The sequence below is a fragment of the Erythranthe guttata genome, chromosome 10 (assembly GCF_056151865.1).
Source record: "Erythranthe guttata isolate IM_541 chromosome 10, IM_541, whole genome shotgun sequence".
NCBI classification, from domain to species: domain Eukaryota; kingdom Viridiplantae; phylum Streptophyta; class Magnoliopsida; order Lamiales; family Phrymaceae; genus Erythranthe; species Erythranthe guttata.
Window position 1 is genome coordinate 4596674 of NC_142542.1, and position 13958 is coordinate 4610631.

General features: G+C 33.2%; 3 long non-coding RNA genes across 3 annotated transcripts; 1 reads left to right on the forward strand and 2 right to left on the reverse strand.

Annotated features, from left to right (window-relative positions):
• Positions 1-607: 607 nt before the first annotated feature.
• LOC105950040 (uncharacterized) lies at positions 608-3972 on the reverse strand. The gene is made up of 6 exons (XR_016033948.1): positions 3638-3972; positions 2695-2865; positions 2504-2627; positions 1749-2049; positions 1567-1671; positions 608-1277 (listed from the first exon to the last, which is right to left on the reverse strand). It is a non-coding gene; the product is annotated as an uncharacterized LOC105950040 (long non-coding RNA).
• A 2298-nt stretch (positions 3973-6270) lies between these two features.
• On the reverse strand, positions 6271-8774 carry LOC148767328 (uncharacterized). Its single transcript, XR_016033731.1, has 4 exons — positions 8491-8774; positions 8292-8359; positions 7052-7191; positions 6271-6908 (listed from the first exon to the last, which is right to left on the reverse strand). It is a non-coding gene; the product is annotated as an uncharacterized LOC148767328 (long non-coding RNA).
• A 1546-nt stretch (positions 8775-10320) lies between these two features.
• LOC148767329 (uncharacterized) lies at positions 10321-13120 on the forward strand. The gene is made up of 2 exons (XR_016034008.1): positions 10321-10408; positions 10604-13120. It is a non-coding gene; the product is annotated as an uncharacterized LOC148767329 (long non-coding RNA).
• Positions 13121-13958: the final 838 nt, after the last annotated feature.

The following is a 13958-nucleotide window of genomic DNA, read 5'->3' on the forward strand; positions in this document are numbered from 1 at the left end:
ATCGCTAAACAATGTGAATCCGTCGCTAACTCGTGATTAGCGACAGATGTCATGCGTTGCCAATTCCGTAGAAAAAAGCCGCGTCGCTAAATTTTAGCTGCGACTTGATGAAATGCCGTCGCTACACGTGGCAACAGATAATGATCGTCGCTACACTCCGTCGCTACGTTTGTCACAGACTATTCTGTCGCTAATACGAAACGTGTATGTTGCTAATGGATGTGGCTAAAGTTCTCGCTAATTATCGTTGCTATGGTAGAAATGAATATCGTTCGTCGCCAAAATCTGTCGCTATACTAGCAACGAACACATCCATCACTAATGTTGATTTTTTTCGTTTCTAATATCCGTAGCTAATTATGTTGCTAAGTGCGTCGAAAATGTGTTGCTGCCAAATCCGTAGCTACGTACGTTGCAAATATTCCGTCGTTAATCTATAGCTAAGTCCATTGCAATATTCTATCACGAAATACATAAAATCCGTCACAAATTTCATTTCTAATTTCATCGCCAAAAGTAACTTTATACAACCATTATTAGAATTATTCGTTGCTAAAGCTGTAGCCAAATCATTTTACCAATTATTAAAACCTGTCCAGATATATAATTTACCAAAAACAAAACATCCAAATATGCTCATAAAATAAACATTTGATACAATACTAAAGTGCAAGACTGAAAACTAGTTAGCAAAAAATATTTTAAGCTAAACAATATCAATAGAATGTCCAACATCAGGTTCTAGAAAAAAATAACGTTCTTCTAAAAATATTAATTTTAATCTTATCCCATAACTATGTTGCTGACCGTGTATCTCTAGTAGATCCTCTTGGTTCACTTTGGTGCACGGCCTGAATGGCAGCTTGGATACCGGCTTGTAGTTGCTCTTCAAAAGATGCACGCATATCTGTAATCTTTTGCTCCACCAATCGATTAACAACTTCTTCGAAAGTAGGACTATCAACCATGTTTTGAGAAGACGTTCGTGGTGTTGATGAAGAACTCGTTGAAGCATTAGAAATAAAGTTAACATGATGTATAAAATTAGCAGACTCTGATCCGAGACCATTAACTCTTCCTTTAATTGGTCATCCAGTTGCCTCGAGCCAAGCATTATCAACAACTTCTTTAGGTAGAGCATGCACCATTTCCATGAAGGCCTCATCTCCATTAGCATAATCTTCTTCCTCGTCGTCGTTTATTGTTGTATCCTCATTTCCTTCTCCATCGTCATTGTTATCTAAACGCCTTCGCTTGATGATTGTCGAAAATTTATCCTGATACGATAAAATTGATAATAAATTAATCCAAAATATAGAGTAATAGAAAATTAGCAACATCAGATGTATTTCAATTAGAAGAATCATATATATTTCACTAAAAATCAATACCTCAAAGGAGCATATTCAAGCAGTTCATAAGTGCATTATCAGTACAGTTCAAAGGAGCATATTCAAGCAACTAAAGATGAATATTAAACATCAGTCCTTCTAAATTTAAAATGGATTTTAACAGCAGCTGTTAAACATTATGTGATTGAAATAAAATATAAAATTAGAATCATACCCATACACACTTTGATTTACGATCAATCCAATCATTATTTCCTTTTGTCTAATGAGTCATCAAAAATAACTATGAGGCAGTAGGCTCTCTCCCTTTCTCTTTAACCTAAAGAAACGAGCAAATAGTTAATTGAAGATTAAATAATTCAATTATCAAGAATAAAGTACAAAATTAATACTTACATATCTTCTTTTATATTCCGAAATAAGAATTGATCCTCCTATGTGCAAAGATGTGCCTTGATCATTTATACTTGATTTTCTGTTATTGGAATTAATTTCAGATTTATTTTATAAATTTGTCAGTATTCCAATAAGCCATCAATTCCTGCCAATGATTCCGATTGATCCAGTTGGGTATTATATTTGTCTCAATATATCGCTTTTTAGCTTTGTTCTAAGAATTCCTCAAACTGGTACTTCTTTTGCGTTCGAAATGTCTTCTTACTGTCAAATGATTATCCTCTGCCCAATTATACATCTTCTGTAAATATTCAATAAAAATAACACTTTAGCAAACCATACAAATTAAAAAAAAATGAGCTACATAATTAAGTAGCAAATATATCAAGATAATTGCATTTCATAGGAATATATACTCCAGAATACTACGCACACACTTGTCTAGACTGACTCATAATACAATAAGAGCAGTGATAAAACGAATAGTTTGAGAAAGCAAGTTAATCAATCCATCATGAACATCCTCACCTAATAATAATGAGAGGGCAGATTAATAAAGTTGCAAACATTTTTCTACCAGACTCTAAGTTTCTACCAGCTTACGTGTAGCAAAAAGGTAAACAAAAGACAGCAAATAATTAATTATACTATTCATAGAAGAAACAAACAGGAGATTGCATTAATCCATTACAAAGAAATAAAAAAATAAATAAATAAATAAATAAATAAATATTAGTTAATTAAAAATATAATACCTGAAATTCTCCAAACCAACTATCTCTGACATGATTTGGGACACTGTTCCATGTAGGCCATAGACCGCTAAATGATTTCTTGAATATTATAACCAAATTTCTCGAAGCATTCGAAGGATTAAAACTGTTCAATAAACTATAATTAATATTCTTTCACAATAATATATGTTTCAAATATTAAATAAATTTACCTGTCTCTATCCACTTTCAGCAATATTCGGTTGCTCGAGATTCTTTGTTGTGATGCAAGACTTGATTGTGAATCTCTAACTTCCCCTTGCTTTGATAGAGGTGTTTGTGGTTGTGGTTGTGATGAATTCTCACGGCTCGCTCGTCTAACACCTCCTCATCGTGGCATTTTTCTAAAAAAACAAACAAAGAAACAAATAAAAAGAAAAACATAAAGTGTTCAGGCATATGGATTTGTGAAACATGTCATAATCTAAGCAGCAGCCGTCTTGGTTATAAGAGACTGGAGAGGTATAAGGAAGTTGAGGATTTTGGAGCATCCGACGATGGCGGTTGAGGATGCAGCCATGCGGAGGAGGAAAAGTTAAAAGGGTCTTGAAAAGATGTTTGGAACACTGGTGGAAGAGAATTCAACGGGAAAGATGGTGAGGAAACTGTTAGAACCGGTTGCAGGTCATTTTTCCAACCAAATATGTAGCAGGGTGCAAAATGTCAAGCAAGTTGTAATTAGAGGGTGCAAATTGCTACTGTTTCAATTGAAGGGTCCAAAGTGCCAAATGCATGTAATTCGAGGATGCAAAATACCAATTACCCCCCATGTTTTTCACCAAATATGAAGGCATGAAACAAGAAAGTAAATTTACCCTATCAATCCAACTAAATAAGAAACAGAGGCCATTAAAGTTTAATTTTTGAGATTGTAAGTGAACAAATATAAAGATGGGAAAAGTGTCATTGGCAAACAATTTTTTTTTATGTCTGGGCAATATCAAATTCGCACAATTAATAGGTAAAAGAATTAATTGAAGCATCTATTTCACATACAAAAAATTTCAGTTTATAAAAAAATCATAATTTCAGTTCATCAAAAAATCATAGAAAGTAGTTTCTAATCAATATTTTTTCAATACAAACAAAAATTAAAAGGGGGGGAGTCAGACTTACCCAAGAGAGGCGTCGTTCGTGGCGGTGGCTTCTCGTGGCGCCGCGGCGGTGGCTGGTCGTGGTACCGTGCGCGGTGGCGGCTAGTTGCGGGGCCGGCAGTGGGGATTTGCTCGTCGCGTAGGTGGTGGTGGCTTTCGTGGTGCTGCGGTGGTGGTCAGTCGTGGCGCCGCGGTGGTGGCCATTGCGAGGCGTGCAGTTGAACCGTCCCTGCCCTCTCAATTTCTCAAAGTAGTTCTCACAAATTGTATAGAAAGGGTTTTATGTTTCTTTTAATTAGGATTACTTTTTCCTTTTACCACAATAATTAATTAATGGCAGAAAAGTAAATAAAAGTGATTCATACATACACTCATGTATCACTTTTAATATACTAAAACTTTAAAATACATTTATGTTAATATGAAGTTATTTTTTTAGGAATAATAATAATAATAATAATAATAATAATAATAATAATAATAATAATAATAATAATAATAATAATAATAATAATAATAATAATAATAATAATAATAATAATAATAATAATAATAATAATAATAATAATATAATAATGTACTTTTGAAATGGATTTGTTAGTCATTGCTAATATCCGTCACTACAGTTTCGCAAATTATTTATCTTAGATACGGATATAGTTTTCGTTGCTAAAATCCGTAGCACTTACTGATTGTTCTAAACCCAAGGGACGATTATAGTTGCCGTCACTAAATTTGTCGCTCAAATTAGAAACGAATTTGTTATCCCTTGCTCAAATCCGTTGCCACACAATTTTCCTAGCAACAAATATGTAGTCGTCGCAACATATGTTGCTACAAATTTATTTTAGAAATAGACTTAATATTCGTCGCTAGGGTTCGTTGCTACTTACCTACACTTGCAACGACTCTATTTGTTATCGCTATATTTGTTGCTGGAACATTATTTTTGAAACAAACTTATCAGTTGTCGCAAACATTCGTCGCTAAAAGCAGAGTAACACCACCAAAGGGACGATTTCATCTTCCGTCACTAATGCTATTGCTAAATCTTTACCGTAGCAACGAATCAGTTATACGTTGCCAATGTCCGTCGCTAATCGGCGATTTTCTAGTAGTGAACATTCTAAACAAAAATTAATTTTGCAAAATCTTTTGATAAAACATAAAATCGTGTAAAATTTTGACAAAACATCTGCCAGTGAAAAGATTATAACTTATTTACATCGATCCTTCAACTTTTGCCAAAACAATTAAACCAAAACGAAAATTAGTTGTCTAAGAAGTTGTCGGACAAAAAGTAGCATATTATAAACATAAATCAGTTTTGCAAAATCTTTTGGTACAACTTATTTATATTTTTGTCAAACAACTTCATGTTTTTCTTAAACATCGAAAGACAGTATTTACCAAAAGAAGAAGCCGTAGGATTATGAAAAAAATAAAATTGAAATATTCTAAGCAAACAGTAAACGGTGTCAAAAAATCTGCCCGAATGAAAATCAGATTTATTTACATTTTTTTCTAACGACATCTTCACTGAAAAGATTGAACCAATGTATTAAAAAAAAAAAAAAAGAGTTGTGCAGAAGGGGCGACCGGATGATAAAGAACAAAACTAAAACATTCTAAAGAGAGTACAAATTGCAAAATAGGTCACCTTTCATGAAGCCGTGTGATTATGAAGATGAATACTGGAATGGGGGAGAAACAAAGATTATGAAGTTTTAGATGATTAAGAAAGCGAGAGAAGAACGGAGAAGTGGAGAAAAACGGCTACAACGTGGGGAGAGGGCGTGAGAACTGTCGAAATAAGGAATTACTAAAACGGCTATTACGTGGATTTGGATGTTAAAGAAAACTGTCGAAATAAGGAATTACTAAAGAAAATATTAAGTGAAAAGTCATCTATGTTTTAAAGAGGAAATCAAAGTTACAAAGATGTCATTAGCGGTTTCGTAGAAATATAAAAAGTTATATATTTTTTGTAGAAAGAGACAAAAAAAAGGGGAATAACAAATAGAGTTAAGAAAAATTAATAATTAGAAAAATAAAAATAGTTACAAAAATGTAAGAGAAATAAAAATTACAACTGAATAACAAAGAATGTTTGAAAAAAATAAAAATAAAGAAATAAAGAAATTCAAAAATTTGAAGGTAAAGAATGCGTCAACTGTGGAAATAAAGAAATTCTGAAAGTAAAACATGAAAAAGTACTGAAAATCGAGTATTAGTGAAAACACGAAAACTTGAAAGGTAAGAGACAACTGAGGAGAACGGCAAGATTCATAGACTCAAGTGTTTGAAATGCTTCTTTGAAGCAAAATTTGTATGGGTTGTCTAACAAAACGTTAACACATTTAAACTAATAGGAAAAAAAAAGGCAATAAATTAGCAAAGTAACGATACATTAGCAAAGTAAAGAGTTGTTGCGTATTGTTCGGGCAAATCTTACTGTGTGCGAGAAATTTTATTGTTTTTTTTCACAACCGAAATCTTTCAATAGTTATAGAAATAACAAATTGATTTAGTTGCAGGTTTGAAAATTAAAATCAGAAAAACAATTATAATGTAAAACCCAAAGAATTTAATATCATCGTATCAGAGTAAGAAAAACACATCAAATCTTATATAAACAAATAGTTTTTCGGACATCGATCATAATATAATCCTGCTTACTATCGAGCAGAGTCTAAACTTTTACACAATCTTTCATAGTAACAAAACATAGTTTATGAGTCGTATGCACTTAACACAAAATAAAACTATGTAAGATAAATAGAACCAAAAATAAATGACTGTATGAAACCACATCGAGGAAACTTACGTTAGAAAACAAATATTAGTAAGAATATTCACAACTCAATAATAAAATAATCATGGAAAATAAAACCACCCGAGAGATAAGTGATGTAGATATGCTATAATATCTAGCAAGTAATAAGAAGTTAATAAGGACAATATTTAAAATTATCGAGCAACATCATTTTCAGGTATTAGTGAATAGATTTCCAAGAGATAACACAATAAAACTCCATAGTAATCCTTTAAACAAAAATATTGTAATTCTTTTCCAAAAAAAAAATGCTCTAGAGTTGCTTCATGTTTGTGAAAGGAAAAAACTGCGAAAATCGTAAAGGTAACTATTTTTAAAAAGCAATATCTGAATGAACAAACTGAGAATTTACAAAACAACAAACATTTTTTCCTCAATCATCTAAACTCGTAAATATGAAAAACTTACCATAAATATATACCCAAAAAAAAATGCGCCTAAGAATTCGCCACACCCTCTGTAAAAGAACAAAACTCGGGTTATGCAGAGCAATATAATTCGAATGGCAGACCAAATAAAATAAATTTGAGAATAACTCGCAATACTGTAGGATTTTTCAGAGAGACAGGAGAGGCGAAAATATATTTCCCAACCATCTACCTAAAAAAAAATTGGTGATTCCGTGACCATTTTTAACCCATGATAGGTAAGTTGAAATCTATTCTTCCTTGTTGGCAGCCTAACCGCTCTTCTTGTTGTGGTTCCTCAAAAACATAGGGTCCATCTCTTTGGTGGAGTTGCTGCAATAGTGTTTTATTAGTCTTGATTTCAACAAAAATGATGTACCTTAAAGCCATAACTGTTGAGGTGCAAACAATGTCCCACATCGGTTTAATATGGGAAAGATCTATGGTTTATATAGAGGGGATAGTAACTCCATTGGTATGAGGCCTTTTGGGGAAACCCAAGAGCAAAACCAGTTGGGCCCGGCCCAGTCTGGACAATATCATACCAATGTGGAGTTCGTGCTATCCCGGCGGGGGCCCAACAGTGGTATCAGAGCCATGGCCCAGACCTAACCATGTGGTGGAAATTGCCGGAATCTGTGTGAAATTCCCGAATCCTCGGTGGCGAACAAAAATGGTGAGCTCCCGGTGCGCAAATGGAGGCGGCTCAACGAGCTCCAGGTGGGAGGCTCGGGGATCCTTTGTGTGGTCCGACCTATATGGTCCTTTGTTCGAGGCTTGGTGCGCGGAACAAAGATGGTGTTGAGCCCCAGGCGCAAATTGAGGGAGGCTCGGTGGTCCTCTGTGGTCCGACCTATGTGGTACTTTGTTCGAGGGGAGGATTGTTGAGGTGCAAACAATGTCCCACATCGGTTTAATATGGGAAAGATCTATGGTTTATATAGAGGGGATAGTAACTCCATTGGTATGAGGCCTTTTGGGGAAACCCAAGAGCAAAACCAGTTGGGCCCGGCCCAGTCTGGACAATATCATACCAATGTGGAGTTCGTGCTATCCCGGCGGGGGCCCAACAATAACAAATTATTTTTTTTTTTTTTTTAATGAGAAGAGAAGCATACAACCTTTTCTAACGAAAATATATTAGAACTGAAAAATCAAAATATATGAAATATGAAGGACAAATTTATTAGAATAATTTTCAAAAACCATCTATTTATACTACTGATAAAACACGAACCAAATTTTATCTTCTTAATCATAAAATTCATCATCCAATTCTGATAATGTAGTTCAAAGAATCAAACACAACCCTTAAAACACATTAAAAATGTTAGAAAGAAGATTGAAACTTCTAGAAAACCACCATTTCAGTATAATACTTAAACTATGTGATCTATATATAAAAATTAAAATTAGTAAAACAAAATAGATACCAGCCCATGATGTAGCAAGCGACGCAATAGATGTGGAAAAGCGCCACTTTATGCCTCTCGAATACATACTGCAAAATAATAAACCACAAAAAAATTGTCCAAACAAATTAATGAAAATAAAATCCAGATAATTAAGTCGACCCAAAACTCATTCTAATTATATATAGACATAATGAAAACAAATTTGTAAGTTTCTCACACACGATCGTATGCATGATTTTCTGGAAAGATGGTTATCATATCGTGTGTGTAGAGGTTAAGAACTATCGTGTTTTTGCTGTAGAGGTTTACACGTTGATTTTATTTATTTTTTCTTCTTCTTTTTTGCGATATTAATTGGAACAATTTTTTTAAGGGAAAACTACCACATCTGAAGAGAAGAATGAATAAAAACTATTTCAAAATAGAGAAGGAGAAAACAAATATAATTAATTATATAAAAAAAACGTGCTATAAAAAAATTTCCCATCATGCGATAAAAGAGGAAACGGGAAAATTTTTCTATCGTGCAGAAAAGTATAAAAAATAATTATATAAAAAAAACATACATAGGTGGTGTTTGCAAATGCTTTTTGAAAGTGATTATGCGGTTTTTTTTGCTCATAATCTGTTTTTAGGTGTTTGCAAAATCAACTTTTGCTTTTGCTTCTCTTAAAATAATCTGCTTTAAGCTATTTTTTTTAAAAGCAGCCCTAACCCTGCTTTTTCAATTTTAGTTCATTTTCTGAAATATTTGCAAACACCCCCAACTTTTAGAAATAAGCACTTAAAACTAACTTAAATCACAATCACTAACTTCTGCTTTTAAATAATCATTTGCAAACACCACCATAGAAGAGGAGTAAAGAAAGGAGAAAATAAAGGGATTTGTTAAAAAAAAAAACTGTCTTTTTAGGGTTTCGGGGAAAACCTTTCTTTTATATATAAAGATAAGATAAAAAATAAAAAGATAAATTCGGACCCCCAACAAAGCTTGTTCTGGTCCAAAGGTCCCAAGTTCTAACCCCCAACGACAAAGAATTATTTAGCAAATCTGGCCCATATCGTCTATTGAGTTTAATGGGCTTCATCTTAATTAACCCAAACTTGTAATATCTAGGCCTATTAAAAAGGGTAAATTCCACTTTACCCCCTCGTACTCTGCCTGAGAGTCACTTTACCCCCTCGTACTCTCAATTTTATCGATTTACCCCCTTGTACTTGTACAATTTCCCAATACAGCCATTTTCTTCAATTTTTGTCAATTTTGACTCTAACGCCATTTGGTCAACTCTGTAAATTACAAAATTACAACTGCCTATAACGCGTCGTTTCTCCTCCGTCAATATTGTCATTTCTTCTTCTCCCACCAGTTCCCCTTCCAAGATATCCCCAAATTGAACCCCTAACTTAGTAAAAATCAAGACCCAAAAATTGATCGATTCCACCCATTGCAAAGAAAAAAAATATATGAATGTGTGAAACTTTCTCTTTTCTAATCTCGAAAGTCAAAATCGAAAAAATTCAATATTTACGTCAATATTTTGACTTTTTACCAAATGGCGTCAGAGTCAAAATCGAAAAAAGTTGATGAAGAGGGTTGTATTGGGAAATTGTACAAGTACAAGGGGGTAAATCGACGAAATTAAGAGTACGAGGGGGTAAAGTGGTTCTTGGGCAGAGTACAAGGGGGTAAAGTGGAATTTACCCTATTAAAAATATATATATAATATAACACACACACACACATATATATATATATATATATATATATATATATATATATATATATCTACATAAAATTTATTTTCCAAAATGATGTAAGATATTTTTAATGTGTATCTATGACACATATCTTCCATGTGTTATTTATTCAAAGAGTTCCTTTAATTTGACCTTTGGATTGGGGCGGTAGATTGGTCGTGGTTTCATGATAAAAATATTGATTAAAGGCTATGCAATGGAAGATACATCAAAATCATGATGTGTCACACAAACTTTGTGAGAAACGGGTGTTAAATGCTGAACAATTAAGCCATTCAGTTGATTTGAGGCAAGTAATGGCTGATTTTCTTACATTTTTCATGTTTAAAATGATCGGAAACATGATCAGAAGAGACCACATCGATTCGTTTTGGGTACAATTCTTTTATTAATTTTGCGGAAATTTCTTGATTTTTGTTGCTTTCTGGTAAATTTTTGTAATTCGATGTAGTTCTATGACTATTCGATTGCATGCAAGCATTCAACTGATTTTGATTTCGATTTTCACTCTACCAAATCGACTTGCTTATTTTGATCTTCGCTGTTTTTTGTCTTCCATTGATTTGCAGATTGCAAAAGAGGGGAAATCGGCCAGACTTCGACGGTATCGAAAGAGTAAAGTAGAATGATCGAGGAAAAATCGGCCACGCTTCGACGGTATCGAAAGAATAAAGTCGAAAGATCGATAAGATAAGTTTTTTCTTAACCCAATTAAATAATGTTGCATTTATCATGATTTTTTGATTTGTTTTTTTATAACTAATATGTATACATGCCATAGGAAAATAAACACATATAAATATGAATTTAATTAAATCATCACAATATCATACAAGCACATGTTTCATATGCAAAATCCAATTAAATTTGCAAGTGTTACAAAAGACATTGTGTTGAACTATTGGTGGTAATTATGTCTAGGAGTGAAACCAGAAAGACGATAAAAACGTCATTACTTGGTAAATATATATTCTTCTTAATAAACTTTATTTTCATTTATTTATTTATTTATATTAGGAAGCTCAACACGAAACAATCATAGTCTAATATGATATGCTTAAGAATTCAAAACCAGGCATGCATATATTTCAGTTTCGGACAGACACACAATTTACGACATGTTTTATGCGGTTCATTTTTGTTGACTTACGTGTCGAAATGTTGACCGAAAAGAAGTGCAAAATTATTAGAGAGTAGTGGCTATAATAAAAGGTTGTGCTACAATAGTGCATAAATTGTGCAATTGTTTAGGAATGTTTTTCCAAAACTTTTACGATTATTGCATTTAGTACCCCTGAATTATATGAAATTGCTAAAAACCTCCTCATGTTATTAACATTCACAAAAAAGTTTCGTATAACGCAATTTTTTAGCACACAGCTTTATTTTCATTTATTTATTTATTTATATTAGGAAGCTCAACCAGAAACAACCATAATCCATTATGATATGCTCAAGAATTCAAAACCAGGCATGCAAATATCTCAGTTTCAGACAGGCACACAACTTATGACATGTTTTATTCGGTTCGTTTCTATTGACATAATCCAATATGATATGCTCAAGAATTTAAAACCACGCATGCATATATCTCAATTTCAGACAGGCACACAATTTATGACATGTTTTATTTGGTTCGTTTCTGTTGACATAGTTCAGTATGATATGATCAAGAATTCAAAACCAGGCATGCATATATATCTGTTTCAGACATGCACACAATTTATAACATGTTTTATTTGGTTTGTTTCTATTGACATAGATATGCTCAAAAATTCAAAACCAGGTATGCATATATCTCAGTGTCATATAGGCACACAATTTATGACATGTTTTATTCTGTTCGTTTCTGTTGACATGGTCCAATATGATATGCTCAAGAATTCAAAACCAGGCATACATATATCCCAGTATCAGAGGGGCACACAATATATGATAGGTCTTATGCAGTTCGTTTCTGTTGACTTACGTGTCGAAATGTTGATTAAAAAGAAGTGCAAAATTATTCGAGAGTAGTGGCTATAATAAAGGTGGTGCTACAATAGTGCAGAAATTATGCAGTTTTTTAGGAATCCCAACACTTTTACTAAGGTATGTTACACATTTTTATAATTATTGAGTTTATTGCATTTAGTAATCCTGAATTATATCAAATAGCCAAAAACCTCCCTATGTTATTAACATCCGCCAAAAATTCAATTGTATCGCATTCCTTTAGCGCACAACCCTCCGAGTAGTGAGTTTTTTAGGTGCAATTTGCTAAAACAAATTGAACCATAAAGGGTGTTTTCCAATAAAATACCATGATGGGTTTTTTAGCAAATAAAGAGAATCCAAGGTGCTGAATGCAATAAACCCATAGTTATATTCTCCATATTTCAAAAAAAAAATGGAAATTATGGGACTGTATATTAACTGTTTGCTTGCTGTTAATATTGCACAGCAAATGTTTGTTTATCGTTCCATCAAATAATTACAGTTTGGAAAATTTTGATGAGGGCCTATCTGTAATTAACTTGAATTTGAGGGGTGTTAGTATAGTTGTTTCTTGCAATTCTTATCAGAGGAACAAAATTAGGAGACAAAAGGTATTTTGAATAATCAACCATGAATCCGATTATCAGTGCCTTGCGATGTACGAAAGCCTCAAACCGCAAAGGGAGTTGCAAGAATTAATCGATTCTATGGTCGGTACATTGCGGAGCATGAGCAAGAAAACGAACGGGCGGTTTGTTTCGGTTGACTTACATGTCGAAATGTTGACCGAAACGAGCTGTAAATTATTAGAGAGTAGTGGTCATAATAAAAGGTGGTGCTACAACAGTTCAAAAATTGGGGAGTTTTTGAAGAAGATCGGTTTTCATGAGGACACGACCGTATATTTGACTCAGACGGGATGGGATACGAGTCTCAATGCATTGAGGAATGTTTTTCCCAACACTTTTACTAAGGTATGTAACACTTTTTTGTGAGTTTATTGAATTTAATACCCCAGTGTTGTATCGAATTAATACCCCAGTGTTGTATCGAATTGCTAAAAAACGCAAATATTTGGTACCAAATAAAATTTAATGAGGGTCTATATGTAATTAAACTGAAGTTGAGGGGTGTTTGTGTGGTAATTTGCGCACTGTGTGAGCACCTTCTGCACTGGGGATGCACTAGGGATGCTCCCACCTTGTGAACCCATTGCACTAATTTTGCACTAACATTGCAAATTGTTATCACTATATTGAAAAATGCATTTGATAATTATAAATTGAAATTATTATTAAAAAACATAGAAATTGAAAATTAAATTATTAAAAATAGAAATAGCTCATCGGTTTGCTGCTTTATTTCGACAATATAATTCGTTTTCATTTGTAAAATATGGAACGCATTGTTAATATTGTAACATGAGATGCGGCAAGAAATTTCATATTATAAACGGAAAAAAAAAAAGATGCAGGGGTCGATTTGATCTGAAAATATGTTTGGAAATGATTATTATCGGCGGCAAGAGGGCTTGTTCGATCGATACGGCTTGTTCCATATACGTGTATTAATAGTTACCCACTTCGCACACCATGTGTATCGGCGTACGCGTGTATCATTCAATGTAAATATAATTATGCGTAAAATTATTTGATTTATTTCTCACTAGGTGTTGCATCTACATAATCTAATGGAAATTGTTAAACTCTTTTTTGTATAATTGTAGTTTCGCGGACCAACGATCATACGACAGCTTGATAAAAAAATTATTAGTGATACACCTAAATGGGTCACATTGATCATTTACATTATACAACCATGTGGGCCGAAATACTAGGATCCAAAGTCCGCCAGATAAAGGACTCGAACTCATTCTCTTTAGTGGGCCTCTATAGGCTCACTACTTAAATCATATTAATAAAACACCTAATCAGAGTCATAATCTAA